Source organism: Ambystoma mexicanum, chromosome 13 (assembly GCF_040938575.1).
Source record: "Ambystoma mexicanum isolate Mex_15411 chromosome 13, UKY_AmexF1_1, whole genome shotgun sequence".
NCBI classification, from domain to species: domain Eukaryota; kingdom Metazoa; phylum Chordata; class Amphibia; order Caudata; family Ambystomatidae; genus Ambystoma; species Ambystoma mexicanum.
Genome location: NC_090938.1, coordinates 400,543,421 through 400,561,859, shown reverse-complemented (window position 1 = coordinate 400,561,859; position 18,439 = coordinate 400,543,421). Strand labels below are relative to the sequence as shown.

Here is an 18,439-nt window from a genome sequence, read left to right as displayed (position 1 = left end):
TACACCAAACCCCAAACTGTTGGCTTTGGCAATGCGTGTACTTGAAGGAACGCCCGGTCACTTAAACACTGGATATGCATTTGAACTAGCTTGAAGCAGCCCACACCATGAAACATTCCCTTCACCAGACCTACACAAAAGCCCAAACTGACTTTGGCAATACTTGTTCTTGAAGGAATGCACTGCCATTTTAGCACAGACTATACATTTGAGATTGCTTTAATCAACCCCGACCACCAAACATTATATGCAGAGGTAGCATAATTGTGCTCTTGAAAGGCTCTGGTGATATTTAAGTAAAGTAACTCACCCATAAAGTGGTGCTAATGGAGTATGAATGATATCAAAAACATTGCAGCTTTTGAAATCCTCGAGTCAAACGCGCTCTTTCTTTTTAGTGCCTGTCCCCCAGGTGAATTAAATGGTAGTTTATACATGCATGCGTATATTATATTGTTGTTATGATCCATATGGCGTGTGTGCCAGGCTAAAGGGAACAGTCATGCACTGAAATGTGCATCTGGCCTTTTCCTGTTTAAATATTTTTATTAACAGTAGATAATGTCAAACAATTATAAACAAAGTTAAAATTGTTCATAAAATTATAAAACTCAGTACATTGAAAGTTGCTACTCAAATTGTAAACAAATAGTACCTTGAACTCCAATCAATTAATGATGAGTACAAAGAGTATAAGAAACAGATCAAATTCAGATAATAATGAACTATAAGAGGGGACATACAAGAATACAAACAAGAGACAAGAGGAAGGACAGAAGGAATAGGGGGGAATTAATTATAGCGATCTAATAATTAAACACTATTATTCAGGTAGTTTACAAATCTGTTCCATATCTTATTAAGTGTATGCATAGAATCATCCATTAAAGCATAACAACGTTCCATACGAGGAGCTGAACAAATTGAGTTCCATAAACTTTAAGAAAGATTATTAGGATTTTTCCAATTGCTAGTTATATTTTGAAAAGCAATGATAATGAACAATTAAACAGACGAGTGGAGTCAGATTGACTAATGACTGAATTCATCAAGGAGCCAATCATTACATTCGCAAGAGTTAAGGGTTCTGAAAAGGAAAATATTAGTTGCAATTGACACCATACTTTAGACCAAAATGTATGAAAGAAGGATCATTTAAAAATCAAATGTGTAAAGGCAGCACTAGGATCATTACATGACCAACATCTATTGGAAGCGCCAGGAAAACCTTTAGCAATGCGTTGCGGGGTGAGAAAAGCTCTACATAAGATTAAAAAGTAAATTGGGTGAGATTGGCAGCTGAAGAAGTGGAATGACAAGTTTTCCCAATTTTAATCCATAGATCAGGGGAAGGCTGAAAGTTCCAATCCGGTGCCCATTTCCTGATAGTGGTAAAATTAAGAGGTGTGGTAGATAGAGGATCATTTAGGAATTAATACAATTTGGCAGCCTTACTTAAGGGATTATTAACTAAAAGATTTAAGAATGGAGATGGTGATTTCTGTTAAGGTGTGGATACAATTTTATTTATTAATTTGATTAATGAAGTGTGAAAAGAAAGGTCAGTTGTGGGGATATTATACTGTGTACTAATAGTGGCAAAGGAGATTATAAGGCATTTTTGAATTGTTTAGCAAATACAATTCCTGAGAGATACCATCTATGAATGATTGTGAGATTAGATTTGGTGGAATTTGGTTTGTTAAACCATAAGAAGAGATCTTCAGGTTTGGTTTTATTAAAGGAGTTAGCTGGAAGTTTATTCCAAATGGTCTTGAAGAAATGTAGAAATGGATAAGATATAACATTGGGCCAGGAGGATGTACTAAGAAAATGATATAGAGATAGTGGATAAATAATACTAGCCTCAATAGCAATCCAAAGAGGAGCATTGTTTGGAAAGGGTTCATGGTGCAGAAAAGCTGCAAGTTGTTTCATGGCGAAGGCTTTATGGTAGAGTTGAAAGTTTGGAAATTTGACTCCATCCAGGGATTTAGAGTTTTAATTTGTTGGATGCAATACGAGGAGTTTTATTATTCCAGAGAAATTTTAATAGTAGAGAATCAAGTTTTTTAAAGAAGGAGGAATACATTGTGATGGGAATCATGGAGAGTGAATATAAGATAATAGGAGTGATCATCGTGATAGTATCTAAACGACCCCACCAAGATAAATATAGAGGTGACCATTTAGTAGTTAATTCAGTAACTTTCTCTAAAATATAATTAGTATTCAGGTTAATAGTAGGAAGAATATCATTGGCAACATAAAGGCCTAAATATTTATTTTTGGATGATTGCTAGGATAAGCCCAAAAGAGGAGTATTTGATCTATTACAAGAGTGAGTAAGAGGCATAATCTCTGATTTGTCAAAGTTTAATTTGTAGCCTGAGACTAAGGAATAAATCATTAATAATAGAGATATGATGTGGTATAGAGGAGGCGGGGTCAGAAAGGTAAATAATTTCATCTGTATAAGCCGAAAGTTTAACCTCTATATTGTTTAGAAGAATGCCTTTAATATCTGGATTTGATCTAATATTTTGAAGTAGGGGTACTAATGCTAAATTAAATAACAAGGGAGAAAGAGGACAGCCTTGGCGAGTTCCTCTTTCAATTTTGAATGAGGAAGAAAGAGAATTATTAATAAGAATACGAGTGGTGGGGGTAAGGTATAATAATTTGATTAGATTGATGAAATAGGGAGGGAAACCATGCCAAGTAAGAGATTGAAACAGAAAGGGACATGACACATGATCAAATGCCTTTTCGGCATCTAGAGCAATGATGGCCGAAGGTATGGTTGAATTTTGGGTATGAGCTACAATATTGAATAGTAATCTTGAGTTGGAGGAGACATTTTGTCCTTTAATGAATCCGGATTGATCCCAGTGAACAAGATTGGGAAGGAAGGATTCTAATCTTTTAGCAAGAATGTTGGTGTCCATTTTTGAATCTGTAGTAATGGGGCCATAATTTTTGATATTTGAGCGGTCTTTATCTGGTTTGGGGAACAGAATAAGGAGAGCTTCACCGAAAGATCCAGGGCTTTGTCCTATGTTAACAAAGTGGGAATAAAGTTCGAAGAGGTTAGGAGCTAGATAATCAATAAAGGATTTGTAAAAGTCAACAGGAAAACCGTCTGGGGCTTTATTAGGTTTAGGATCGCGTACAGCTTGTTTTATTTCTAAAATAGTAATGGGAGAATCAAGGGAAGAAGTATCTATTGCCAACGATATATCATTTTTCTTTTTAGTTTGGAAGAGTTAATATCTTCAGGTTTAATGGAAGAGTCATTTGAATAAAGATTCAAGTAGAAATGAGTGAAAGCTTCACTAATATCTTTGGGATCAGATAACCTATTACCCTCAGAAGAGGTAATATGCGTTCTGATCGATTTTTCTTTTAGATAGGAAGCCAACATTTTACCAGCTTTATTTGAGTTAAAATATGACTTTGTTCTATATCTTAGGATAGAGTTGGCCGCTTTAACTGTACAAGTTTTATTGAATTTAATGCATTCTTTTGTGAGAGTTTTTAGTGCATTCGGATCTGGGTTAGCATAATATGATTTTTCTAGTACCTTTATGACAGCTAAAGATTTGTGATTATGTTCGGACTGATGCTTTTTAATGGCAACATATTGGATAATAAAGCCCCTTAAGGAGGCTTTAAAGGCATCCCAATTGTTGTGAATAGACGTATGTTGGGGAAGATTATTAAAAAAGAATTCTTTAATGAGTTGTTTTTTTCAATGAAAGTTTGATCATTTAGAAGAAAAGAATTAAATCTCCATCTCGGTGAAAATTGGTCGGAGAGAGACCATTCAAGCACTGTATAAACTAAAGCATGATCAGAAATAGCTATGGGTTCTATTTCTGAGTTTAAGATAGAGGGAGCTAGGGATGAATTAACAAAAATATAATCGAGTCTCGAGAAGGATTGATGAGGTGGGGAGAAAAAAGTAAAGTCAGTTGTTTGGGGATTACAAAAACGCCAAGAATGCAACAAGTTTTGGTTTTGTTTTTAAATTTAAAAAGCAGTTGCAGGATTTAGAGGATTTAGAGTTAATAAAAAGTTTGATTTCCGTTCCAAAGCAAAATCTACAGTTTGGTTTATATCTCCATAGAAAATAAGAGTGTCATAAGTTTTTAATGAAAGTTTAGTGAGCTGTAATGACCAAAAGGAGGGGTTAATTGCAGAAAGATTATTTATAATGCCGTCGATTATAATCCATCTAACCTCTGGATCCTTTTCTTCATAGATTAAGGAGAAGTTCAGTCGTTTGTTAATTAAAATAGAAACTCCAGCTTTGTTATTGATGGCATTCGCAAAAAATGTATGATTGGACCAAGAGGCTTTAATTTTAAGATTATTTTCATTAGAATTTAAATGGGTCTCCTGAAGGCAAATAATGTTGTTTGGAAAGTGATTAAGTAATCTTGCTGCGCTTAATTGGGTGACCTAACTCTTTAACGTTCCAGGTAGTAATCTTAATAGACATGGGTAGACCTAATAATGATGTTTCTAGTAAAATGCAATAAAAGTAGAAGGTATTCATACAATATGTTCTTTAAAAATATATCAAAACAGATTTAATGACCAATGGAAAAGAGATAAATGTAACTTAATATATGTTTGGGACACATGGGGAAGAACATAGGGAAGGCGACATAAAATCAAGAGAAAAAGGAGAACAAGAAAGTTTATAGCAATAAGAAGGTAAGGAATGAAGGATGTATAGTGATTATCTAGAATAACAAAAAAAAGTAAAAATAGGATTTTCATAGGGGATGTCGTGTGTGAAGATGGAAAGAGCATAAACGAGAGAGATGGAGTGGAGAGAGTAAGGATAAATAAAAGGATTATGTTGTCAAAGTAGCTATGAAGAAAAAATTAAAGTGAAATATGCATGCGGAAAATAATATTGGTCTTAGCAAGGGTGTAAGTTATAAACCTGCACAACAATTAATAAATCGAGCAATGAAAGAAGGTTATGTTGTTTTAATTGGAGATCTGGATTTATCTCTGATGTGGCTTGAAGTAGTTGGAATTTCCAAAGGAATAGATGAAGTTGACCTACTTCGTTTGGGAGTAAACTTTATATGTTGATACTTGGGAGTCTTGACAGCTGGAGTTGGAAATAGTCTGTTGAAGAGGCAGTGATTGATTTAGAGGGTGAATCATCCATCAGAGTGGAGCAGATCGTACAAGTCATCAGGATTTGTAAATTCTTTTGTAGGGCCATCAGGAATAGTGATAATCATCTTAGCTGGATCAATTAATCCATATCTGATATTAAGTGCCTTGAGCATAGGTCTCATGCCCAAAAATCTCTTTCTTTTAGCCTGAGTAGCCCTGGAGAATTCAGAAGATTTTTGTTTTGGAAAAGAATATTTTTTTTCTTTACAGCTTGAAGAATTTGTCTTGTTTGTTGATATCGAAGAAAACATGCAATGATAGGTCTTGGTGAGGCATTTGTTCTAGTAAATCTAGATCTGATTCTGTGATCTCGTTGGATCTCTAATGGGGGTGAACAAGTAATTCCAAGGACAGATGGAATCCAATTTACCAGAAAATTGATAGATTATCTCCCTCAGACCTCTCAGGAATACCATAAAAACACAAGTTATTTCTGCAGTTTCTGTCCTCTTACTCAGTAACCTCCCCTCTAATGGAAGAATCTTGGTTTGCATACATTCCAAACCTTTGATTCTGTCTTCCATTGTGCTGATTCTATCTTCTGATTATCTAATCTGCCAGAAAAAAATGTTTACATCTTTTTTTAAAGTCTTTCAATTCCTCTTGAATGGAAGACACCCGTGAATCAAGTGAGGAAATGGAGGTACGTATGTTGCCGAGCTCTTGTAGAATTGTATCCATGCAGGCATTGATGGATGCACTTTCTGATGATGACATTGTTTGGTTAATATGAGATGCAAGTTTTCGAAGTAATGAATTTATGTCTGAAAATATGTGCTGGTAGTCACCAATGAGGATTAATCAATTGTGGAAGTGCATTAACGTATTAATTTGTTAATATATAAATTAATTAAGCAGAAGATGGTGTATTGTATACGTCCACATTAGGTGAACTGCTTAGAAGCAATGTCACAGGAAGAAAAGTGGCTTCTAATATATGAAAAAAAACAATTTATCAGAGAAGGAAGTTTTAGACAAAGCTTACACTAGAAGCTGCTGAGCCCCGAAGAATAAATGTGCTTTAAAATGACTTGTAGGCTTTGTTGTGGTGGAAAAGTGATTCCCTTGATAACGCAGTGTCTTGCAGTTCCGAGGCGCCTCCCACTTCATGCCGCTGCTTCAGGCCCTCTGTTTTCATACACACTTACACGCTCACGAAAAGAGACGCAGCGGATATCATGACTTACCGAATTTCACATCAAAGATTCGCCGGAAGGTGTAAGGCCACTTAGAATGCCCATTAAAGAGCTTTAACAAGATGTGCGAGGTGATATTTTTCCCGCTCCTGTCAGCTGTTATGGAGCCCCGGGCGTCTCATGCTCAATGCCGCAGCTTCATGCTTCCTGATATCTATCTGTGGAAATGTGCAGACGGAGTAAAACGGTATAGGGTTCCAACGTTCACAGGAATCCTCAACAAAGAGTCTCTGGTAAGTGTAAATTCATTCGAATGTTCGTATTTAGCAGTTGTATAACGTATTTTACGGAGAGACTGCTTCATGAGGTAAAGTTAAAAATGATCTTCGCAACAAATGTTAAAGCCGCACGCATCAATTAAATAAAGTTGAAATCAATTCTGCACTCCCTCATAGCTACGGAGTGAATAAGCATTAATAAAAGAATACAAAAAATGAATGTATACTCTCTCCTTCCGGAGCTCCTCCGCTATGCGGCCATCTTAGCCGCTCTGCCACGCCCCCATCTGGCCTTTTCCATTTACGTTTTTATCTGGCCTTTTCCATTTACATTTTTATCTGTAACCCGTGCTGCACTGGTATGTGGCCTGCCGACTAGAGATGAACTATTAATGCTTCCCAAACTGTTAATGCGCCCGTTGTGGAAGTCTGTATGTGTACCTGCTTTTCACAGACAGCCACGTTAGACTCTTAGCCTACGATGTGGATAAAATCCCACTTGAGTTGAGTCAAGAAGTGTGTCTAGCCGGATTTCACAGTGCCCCTCTCGGACCCCCAGGACAAGGTGGAATCCAGGTACCCAGAGATGATTCTCATCTGTTGCTGCCATGCAAGAAATGTTTTCTTTTGCTGCGAAGATGTCTGAAGATTGGGGCGGGAGGCAGAAGCGGGGATGCTCTTTGATGGGGCAAATTGATCTGCCATGCTTGGGGACATCTGAGTAAACAAAGGCGCCTCCCAGAGGGCCCAGGTATTTGCAGCCTTTGATGTAATATGATGATTCACAGTATTTGGAAGGCCAGGAAGCTGCTGCTCCATAGTGTATGCTGGCATTTGGGCCTTCTGGAGCGGCAGCAGAAAACTCACGTGGGGGCTGAGTTGGCTCTGGATGACACGACAGCTGTTTTGCAATGGTCCACGCCATCTAGGTAAACAAAAGGCATAGGTAAATACACATGAGATCCATCTTTAGCCGCCTCGGAGACAATACAATGATTCAGGAAGCTGTATGTTTCATAATCTATTGATATATAGTATGCATTCTGCAGCATCAGCAGACACCACAAAAGCTGCTGATAAGATTGCACAAAGAACTTTTTAGAAAATGTGCAGGCATGGTGCTTCCTGTCAGCCCATCTGCAAGACATCTGGGACCATAGATAATATCTGGGGGTCTGCTGGTACCCCTTAATAGGGGCAGGGGTTCGGGTAGATCGTTGGACTAATTTTGGATTTTGGTCAAGTAACGTGTTAATATAAAAGCGGCCATCTTTGACCTGTTTGTACTTGATCGTAAGTATGTGCATTTCTAATGCAATAACATCTGATGTTGTCTAAACTCATACACTATTCACCTTGTAGACTCCCATACTCACTGTCATATTCGTACATAATAATACAGCACAATTAGTTCGCTCTGCCCAATGGCCAGATATCAGTGATTGTATTGAAAACCACAACAGTGTAATCCTGCGGATCAAAATGATATCTTGGCTATTGAACAATCCGGTTTCGAATGAATCATGGGATTAAGACCACCCCTTTAGACTTAAAATCAAACATTGTTGGTGTTCTAAAGGAAGGCAGTGCAGCCTTAATCTTGTTATTGGCTCTCTCGTCGGTGTTAGACTTGGTCGATCATGCACTGCTAGTGAATAGACTGATTGAGGTCGGGAAAAGTACCCTTTTGGCCGCTAATTGGTTCAAGTCATTCTTGGGACCACAGTCGGCTACAGTGGCCAAAGGAAATGCGCACTCACTAACAACACTTTTGTCTTGTGATGTCGCCCAGGGATCATATTTGTCTCCATTGCTGTTCAGTGTGTACTCTAAGCCCCTTTGTGATTTGCTGGTTTATCTGGGTGTCTGGTTTGCAAATTACGCTGATGACACCCAGATAGTTTTTAAACTGACCAGGGTTTACAGTGACGATGTGAACGGAGTAAAAAAAGTTTCGAATGGATTGTGTCCTCCCACATATTCCTCATCTTGTGATAACTCGTTATCTCCAGCTTCACTGCTTCGGAAAAATGTTTTCGGCAGAGGGCGCTGTGCTCAAGGTTGTGGCGTCGTCTGTCCCTTGACGGGCTCCGTATCGTGTCGACGTCACTGATGGTATAAGTAGCTCGAGCCTTGCCCGTTGGCTTCAGTTCCGTTTTTCCGATTTGCTTCGCTCTCGTGAACGGTGTGCTTCGAGATTTTCTGTCAAGAAAATGTCTTCATTAACCGCTTCGACTCCCAAAACTGGGTTTAAGAAGTGTATCGACTGCTGGTTGAAGATGTCTATCACCGATCCTCACCGTATCTGTCTTTGGTGTCTGGGCTCAGACCATCGAACTGGCGACTGTGGCTCCTGTCAGTCAATGACGGAGAAGGCCCTCCGTGAGAGGAAAAGTAAGTTAGTGGTGGGGCGGGAGGCGTCGAAGGGCTCTTCGAAAGCCTTGTCAAAAAAACATAAGAAATAGTCTGATTCAAAAGAATCGGAACGTCATAAAAAACATTCGAAGAGATCCCGATCTCGTAGCAGGTCGAGACGATCTTCTTCGTCTTCTTCTAAAAAGCTAAAAAGGAGACCTAAATCTCCTAAAAATTGGTTCGATGTCCAACAAGATTGGATTCCCTTTCAAAATGGGAGAGCTTTAGAAGAAAAATGATGCAGGTCTGAGAGAACACGGCCTCGACCCCTTCAAAGAAACCTCAGAAAAGCCAGACCCCGGTCGCTCCACAGGACGACGCAGGGAAGTCGGGAACTATGACGGTAAAGCCCAGTAGTACCCATAAAACTCGAGTCGACAAATCGTCGAGAGATCCTAGAGGATCGTGTGTTTCTCCGAGCCCTCACAAAAGGCAGAAATTGTCAAAGTCGAGTGAAACTTCGTCGACACCATCAGCGCCGACAGCTTCGACAACAAAGCCTGTATTATCCTCGACACCTTTATCGAAGGCTTTGTCGAGTGTGGCGAAGGTTCCTTCAACCCCTTCGAAGAAAACACCTATTCCTTCGACAAAAAATCAGGAGGAAGAGAGAAGGTTTATACCTTTACCCAAATCGGACTTTTTTAGGTCCATGTCTTCAATTTTTGAAGAATCTGGCTCAGAGGATACTCCTTTTGGAGTAAAATATGGCACTAGACAAGTTCCAGAGGAACTTATAAACCCTGAAACAAAAATGAGAGACCTATGTGAAACTCTGCATTCTGCTAGTGGTGTGGACACATCCCCTGAATTGGAGTTTGCTGCACCTGATCCTGCAGAACATGCAGACTCGGGGTATAGGAATTTGATGAGTAGGGTGATTGAATATATGGGTTGGGGAAGAGCCTCCACTACGTTTGAGCAAGACGATATGATGGACATTATAGTCCGGGGACCCTGTTCTCCCTTTTCATAGGGCACTCCAAAGGACAGTTGAAAGGAACTGGGAAATACCTGATAGCATTGCTGCAGTAGACAGCAATCTTTCAAAGAAGTACAGAATTTCTACTTCTGATCCAGAATACCTGAATAGACACCCTATGCCAGGCCGCTACTACTTTCAGGCAGACCGCATACCCAACCGTACCTCCGGACAGGGAGGATAAAAAGGTTGATGCCTGGGCTCGTAAAGTTTTTACTTCGGTTAGCATGGCTTTGAAATCGACCATTGTCACATGTACCCTGGCCAGGTTCACACATACTCTGTGGGAATGCATTTCGGCGGCGGCTGAACATATTCCGGAAGGCGTGGAAAGGGAAGGCTTCCTGAATATAGTCAATGACGGGAAGGAGGCAATGGGGGAATGTCTCCAGTCTGGACTGGATACTGCTGATAGTATTAGCAGGTCCATGGCATCAAGCACAGTGCTACGCAGATTTGCGTGGTTGAGAAAGTCGGGGTTTGTACCAGATGTACAGCCCAGACTTCTCAACATGCCCTTTGATGGCTCGAGGCTGTTTGGTAGTAAGGCTGATGAGAGCCTAGAAAAACTACAGACCTCGAAAGCAGCAGCTAAATCCCTTAGTCCCTCCATGTGACAGCCTCAGAAACCCTATTCGGGCTCATTTTCCTGGAGGGGTCGTCCTTTTCGATACTACTCCTCTGTTGGTAGAGGAAGAAGACAGGCTTCTCAAAGGGGCAAAAGGAATGTCAGTCGTGGTGGACGAGGAAAGACTACAAAGCCACCTTCAGGAACGACATCTATGCCCTCAGCCGCTCCTGCAGCCGCCTCCAAATCTCTCTGAGGTCTTATCATACAAAACACCAGTGGGAGGCAGAATCTCTCAGCATCTGAAAGAATGGCGAGGCATTACTTCAGATGCTTGGGCACTGGAAACAGTAGCCCAAGGTTACTGCCTTCCCTTCCTAAAAAGACCTCACGATCATCCACCAGGAGCCAGCTCTACCAAAATTCCAGACCCGCTCCTTTGGCAGGAAATTATAACCCTGTTAGAGAAAGGTGCAATAGAACATGTACCTGTAGCGGAGAGGAACAAGGGCTGGTACTCCCCTATTTTCTCAGCCACAAAAAGGACAGATGATTGAGACCCATCTTCGACTTGAGAAATTTGAACAAATTCCTCAGAAAGGACAAGTTCAAGATGGTAACCCTTTCTCAGATCCTTCAGGCTCTCCAACTCCAAGACTGGTTGGTATCATTGGGCCTTCAGGATGCTTATTTTCATGTGCCAATCCATCCGAAGCACAAAAAATAACTGAGGTTGGCAGTTCTCACTATCAGTTTCGAGTTCTGCCATTCGGGCTGACCTCCGCTCCGAGCGTTTTCACCAAACTCATGGCGGTTGTGGCAGCGGGTCTCAGGAGAGGGGGGATTCACGTCTACCCCTACCTGGACGACTGGCTAATCAGAGCACGTTCTCCACAACAAGCTCAGGAACATCTGTCGATCACCTGCCACTTCCTCCACAACCTGGGCTTCTCCCTCAATTTCAAGAAGTCTCACATAATACCATCCCAACAACTCCAGTTTATCGGAGCAGTCTTGGACACTTCCTCGGGCAAAGCCTCGCCGCCCGATGCGAGAGCTCTCCACATCCAGCAGATGGTAATAAAATTCCAGAAAGCCCAGCATCTGCCGGCCTTCGATTTCCTGAGGTTGCTCGGCCTCATGACATCCTGCATTTTTCTGGTGCCAGAGGCCAGAGTGAGAATGAGATCCCTCCAATGGGCCCTCAGAACTCAGTGGTCCCAATTCTCCGTGAATATGTCAGATCTGCTGCAAGTTCCGAGCGCAGTTGCTCAGGATCTATCATGGTGGGCTTGTAAAGACAACATCCTCAAGGGAGAATCTTTTTGGCAACCGTGGCTGGAGATAACAGTAGTGACGGACGCCTCACTCACGGGGTGGGGAGCACACACAAAAGATCTGACAATCAGCGGACGTTGGTCTCCATCGGAATCCAAATAACACATCAACCTATTGGAGCTGAGGGCAATCAGACTAGCGCTGAAGGCCTTCCTGCCCTCCGTACAGAGAAAGAATGTCCTGATAATGAAGGACAATACAGTGGCCGTGTACTACCTCAACAAAAGAGGAGTCGTAGGATCACTACCTCTATGCAGAGAGGCAATGCAGCTCTGGTTCTGGGGGATACAAGAGGGAATCTCTCTATCGGCAGTTTACCTAGCTGGAGAGCAGAACACGGCGCTAGACGCTCTGAGCAGGCAGAGCACAGTCTCCCACGAGTGGGAGTTAGCTCAGGAAGTCCTTCTGAAGATCTTTGCCCTTTGGGGAACCCCTCAAGTGGATCAGTATTGCTCAAGGGAATTTCCCCCGAGAGGAGCTCTAGGAGACGCGACGTAGTGGATTGGGATTTTCCCCTGCTGTACGCGTTTCCTCCAGTCCCCTTGATTCCTCAAGTAATCAGGAGGTTGAGAAAGTTCAGGAAAACCATGATCCTAATTGCCCCGGACTGGGCCAGGGCGACGTGGTACCCGGACCTTCTGGACATGTCCATCTGCCCTCCAGTACGTCTTCCACAAAGAGAGGATCTTCTCGCAAGAGGAAGGTCGGGTTCTTCGTCCAGAGGTCACACACTGAACCTTCATGCATGGTTTCTGAGAGGTTGAGATACAAGGATTGGGATCTTCCGGATGACGCAATGGAGATTTTCCTTTCGGCCAGAAGGCCAGCAACAAAATCCTTGTACCGGTGTCGTTGGAATAAGTTCAGTAACTGGTGCAAAGATAGGGATGTGGACCCTTTTCAATGTAGCTCACCAATGGTGCTTACTTTTCTATTACATATAGCCAATCTGGGGCTCCAGATCGGAACAATCAAAGGATATCTTGCTGCGCTGTCCTTTTTTAAGCGCTCCTCGGAAGAGGTTTCTTACTTTAAAATACCATTAATAATACAGTTCCTGAAAGGACTTACAAATGATATCCACCAATACCATTTCATGTTCCAACTTGGGATTTAAATGTTCTTAAATTCCTAACATGTATACCATTTGAGCCTCTGCACTCGTGTCCATTGAGGCTTTTAACACTAAAGACTGTTCTTCTTGTGGCATTATCAGCCTGCAGGGTTAGTGAACTACAGGCTCTCTCATGTAAACCTCCATCCACTACATTTTACAAGGACAAGGTAGTTCTGAAGGTTAAACCATCTTTCTTACCGAAAGTAGTATCCGACTTCCATTCATCGCAGAAAATTGTTTTACCAACATTCTATCCTCCTCCTCATTTGGGAAAAGAAGAGGAGAGATTACATAGGCTGGATCCCAAGAGGGCCCTTAGCTTTTACATTTCAAGAATGACAAAATTACGTAAAGATGACCAACTCTTTGAGGGTTACACAGGTCGTAAATTGGAGTTAGCGGTGACAAAACAAACTATATCCTACTGGATCATTCTAGCTATATTGGAATGCTACAGAGTAGCAGGAAAAGACCCACCGGATGGGCTACGTGCTCACTCCACTAGCGGAATGGCTACTTCTGCGGCTTTGAAGAGAGTTGTCCCTGCAAAAGATAATTGCGCTGCTGCAACATGGGCATCAATGCATACTTTTATCAAACATTACTGCTTAGATGCCTCTTCCTCCAATGAGGGACTATTTGCCAGAGCGGTACTTCACTCTGTCCATGAAAACAAAAACTAGCACTCCCACCTCCAAATTGATCACTGCTATGGGAGTCTATCACAAGATGAGGAATACGTGGGCGGACACAATCCATTCAAAGAACAAGTTACTTACCAACTCTAACGTTCTTTCGACTGGATGTTCCTCCCACGTATTCCTCATCGACTCTCCCAGCCTACCCCGCAATACAGTTTGTCTTTTCTTACAATTTCCTCTCACAATGGGCCTATCAGTCACAGCATACGCCTAGATGTTCCACGAGTATTTCCTCAAAAAAACAGAACTGAAGCCAACGGGCGTGGCTCGAGCTACTTATACCATCAGTGACGTCGCCACGATACAGAGCCCGTCGAGGGACAGTCGATGCCATGACCTCGAGCACAGCGCCCTCTGCCGAAAAATATTTCCGAAGCTGGCGATAACGAGTTATCACAAGATGAGGAATACGTGGGAGGAACATCCAGTCGAAAGTAGGTTACAGTTGGTAAGTAACTTGTTCATTTGAAGCTGTACGGATATGGAGGGCTGAAAACTTGCTGACTCAAAGACAGAGCTACCTGTTATTGGCACTCAACAAAAATTAAAAATATCTTGACCCCCAGTACAAATGCTTTATGGTGATGGGAATGCCATCACAGTTTCTAAATCAGTTAGGAGTCTTTTTTGATTCACGTCTGTCCTTCAAGAAACATGTCTCTTACCTTAAATCATCATGCTCTTACTACACAAATCTACTGTGGAAGATCCGTCAGTACTGATCTGTAACGCTTACCTCTGGGGCCCTGCAGGAGTGCCTGGTCCGGACTGTCGGCGGCTCTGGTCCGGTCTGTCGATGGTCTTTTGCTCTTGCTGTAGCCCAAAACACTCTCCTCTCTGCTCACTGCAGGTTCAAACACTTAGTGGTCAGGGAGGCGGGAGTGGCCTGGATAATAATGTTCAGATTGCCTTTGTGTGGCCAAGTCTCTGGATTCTTCCAGGCGTATATTGAGGTATGTCTCCAGTTACTTCACTGGTGGTTTAGCGGCATTTAAGCTGTCATCCCAGTTCATTCACTGGGGTAATTGTGGCCCAGACCTGCTGTGGCGCACCAGCCCGCATTGAGATTGCCTGATGGGTAGGCAAGGCAATCTTATTGCAGTTTGCTCATAGAGCACGTATCATCTTGCTCTGTGTCAACAGTTTGCTCATAGAGCACGTAGTACCTTGCTTAGTGTCAAAGAGTCTCTCCTTTCGCTCTTCACAGGGCTCAGCGTGGCTGCGCTGTTTATTAGTGTCTAACCCTTTTCCTTGGCTCCCCAGGGGTCCGGAGTGGCTGCGGAGGTGTTAAGCAGTTCGAGACCGGCAACCATGGACCTGTTTCTTGGATGCTGCTGGTAAGTAACGTGCAGGAGGAGGGAGGGGTTTGGGTAGAGCTGGTAATGCACTGTAAATCCGCTGCTTACCCCCTCTCTGTGTTCATTGTATATTTCAGGAGCCGCGGAGTCCCCGGAAGAAGACGCGCGGTGAACAGAGCTGTTCCTTGATGTCGGCGACGGACCCTGAGAGCCGAGATGATTTCCAGGAAGCAGCTGATCCGGAAGCCTTGACCCATAGTGCAGTCTTGATCAGTAGTGAAGCGCTGGGACTCAGGATTCCTGGAGCGCAGGGCGGAGCTGGAGCCTTTGGAAACTTGACACGTCGGGATGAACTGGATCAGAGCAGGCATGCGTTACGCTTTACGCTGAATCCTCCGTCGGGAGAAAACGCTAAGCGCTGGGTGTGGCCCAGGGCGGGGTTTATATAACCCTGGGCCCACCCAGCACCACTAGAGCATCAGGGATGTTTATACAATGGACCTTTAGGGGCCATATTGGATCCAGTTGACTGATCCAGCCCGGGGGCCATCTTGAATGGGGCAGTCTGCCTGAGATACAGGCAGCAGTCTGTTCCAGCGCCAGACAGCCAGTCTTTCTGACCAGACTCTCCCAATGCTACCCACAGGAGTCTTGGGACCTCTTGGGGTCATGACACGATCAGAGGCCAATAGAGCCCTGATTGCTGTAGCAATTGTAAGTACGAAGCTATACTATTGTAATAGTCTTCTGGTGGGCACCTCTAAGGCCAATATAAAAAGGCTTCAAGTGGCACAGAACAGCTGTGTGGACTGGGTTCTCCTCAGATCTCTTTGTACCCATTGTCCTTCACGCGTCGAGGTCCCTCAGATTGTTTTTTTTTCCGCCATCGTAGTCGGACACATCACAGAGTTCCTTCTTGGCTCGAGTGGCAGCTCGACAAAAACATCTTAGACGATATCTTCTAGACTTGTTCGCCACAACAAACAATGCCCAGACTTCGTGTCCAGGTTTCCCCAAAACAGATCCAAAGGGGACAGCCGTGTGGATGAACTGGTCAGGGAAATTTGCCTACGCTTTTCCCCCAACACCGCTACTGCGAAGGTTGGTGAACAAAATGCACCAGGAACAAGCAACACTAATCCTAGTTGCTCCCATGTGGGTGAGACAACCTTGGTTTCCACATCTGCGCAAACTGGCGGCGATGTGCAAAACAAACTCCTGTGCCCCTACTGCATGCTCACACAGCACGGGGGACAATGTTCCACCCACACCCTCAGTCTATGAACTTGGCAGCTTGGCTCCTGAAGTCATAGTTTGGCCATTTAAAACTACCTCAAAGGTGTATGGAGATCCTCAAGGAGGCACACAAACTGAACACCAGACACTGTTATTTTAACAAATGGAGAAGATTTGTAATATGGTGCCAGCCAAAAAGTGTAAACCCGATCGAATGTACCCCTTCACACATTATTTATTACATGCTCCACTTACTAGACTCCGGGCTAGTCTTTAATTCCATCAAGGTTCACCTAGCGGCTCTATCCGGGTACACCACTTCTCAAAGTAAGGTATCCTGGTGGAAAGTCCCGGTCATTAAGCATTCATGGAAGGAGTAAAAAGACTTTACCCTCCCATTTCAAATCGCCTCCAGGGTGGGACCTAAATGTGGTACTTGCAAAGCTCATAGGAACCCCCCCTTTGAGCCTATGAACAAATCCAGTCTTAAACACCTTACATATAAAATGGCTTTTCTGGTGGATATCACCTCCATAAGAGTCGGTGAACTACAAGCTTTGTCAGTGCAAGACCCTTTCTTTGTTATCCACAAAGACAAGTTGGTACTAAGAACACACCCTAGGTGTTCACCTAAGTTCATATCTAAGATCCATGTCAACCAGTCCATTCATCTACTAGCTTTCTTTCCAAACCCTTCAAGCTCTGCTGAGAAAAAACTCCATACACTAGATATATGGAAGGCGGTTCTTTACTATGTAAATAAAACAAATCTGCTGCAAAGAACAGACCAACTGTTTGTCTCCAGGGCAACTGTCAGGGAAGGTGATCATGTTTAAGAAAACTCCATCTCCAGATGAATAGTGAAATGCATACAGCGCTGCTTCTCTCTATCTAACAAAACTCTGCCTTTCACACCAAGAGCTCACTCTACCAGGGGTACAGTAGCTACTTTGGCCTTCATTGCAAACTTCCCGCTGGACGCCATTTGCAAAGCAGCTACATGGAGCTCTATTCATACTTTTACTGAGCACTACTGCATTGACACAAATTCTAAAGCAGATTTACGGGTGGGGCAAGCGGTGCTAAAACATCTATTTGCTGCTGTACTTTCTCACAACCCACCACCTTCTCCAGACACTGCTCGCTAATCTATGCATAGCATGTGATCTAAGCAGATCCAAAAGCCTCAGAAGGGATACATTACTCACTGTAATCGTATTTCTGATGCTTGTATCTGCTTAAATTCATATATATTTTCTAGCTTTACCTACTCTTATCTGCTTTATTACATCTGTACTCATGCTACACTTCATGCCACCTCATGTCAGAAACAAAACAATCTGATGGACCTCGACGCATGAAGGACCATGGGTACAGTGGACGTCACACTAAGGATACTATTACTGGCACGCCCGTCAACGTGCCTTTTCGAGTTTCGAAAACAAAATGTAATACTCCGCGGCTACCACTAGATGTTGGCCTATGCATAGCATGTGAATCTAAGCTGATGCAAGCATCAGAAATAAGATTACGGTTAGTAATGTATCCCATATACTCACATTTTAATTGTTAGACCTTTTGATTGATATAGACTTCTTCAAAGCAGCACAGGTTGGTTAAATATTTGAAAATAAAGCTCTGACCTGAAATCGCGAGTAAAAGTCGAATTTTCAGGCAAAGGCCAGAAGTTGGAAAGCTGCAGTGTTGCATACTAAGAGGAACCTGGAAAAGGCTGCAGGAGCTGTGTGAAGTGTGCGCTGTCCCTGTGATTAATGGGGGTGAGAGCCAGATCGAGTTGTTAACGCTTACTTTGTCATATTCTGTGTATTGGTGCGGATGGAAAAATGCTTTTTAATATGTCACTAAGTTGATTGGCGCTGTGTTAAAGGCTGTCATAGTCGGACTCTATATATTCTATTTGTATTTACTAGATACACCATGTATTCTAACAGTGGGATTGTGCAACCCACAGACACTTTGGATGTCGAATGAGGAACCCGGCAACCATCAGATGCTGATACGATGGAGATTTGTGCATCTGGTTCAACAGGCCGCTGCTGTTTTGGATGGGGTGGAGGCAAGGATGGACTCGGTGTTCTTTGTGATTCAGCAAAGGGCACAGATGGATTGTGGCCTCCAGCAAGGGTGAACGGATGGGGCACCCCGAC

The 18,439-nt window shown here is 42.8% G+C and overlaps 1 protein-coding gene across 7 annotated transcripts in view; it reads left to right on the top strand.

Annotated features, from left to right (window-relative positions):
- Positions 1 to 18,439, top strand: part of TINF2 (TERF1 interacting nuclear factor 2) — a 569,835-nt gene that overhangs the window by 181,160 nt on the left and 370,236 nt on the right. The window lies entirely within an intron of this gene.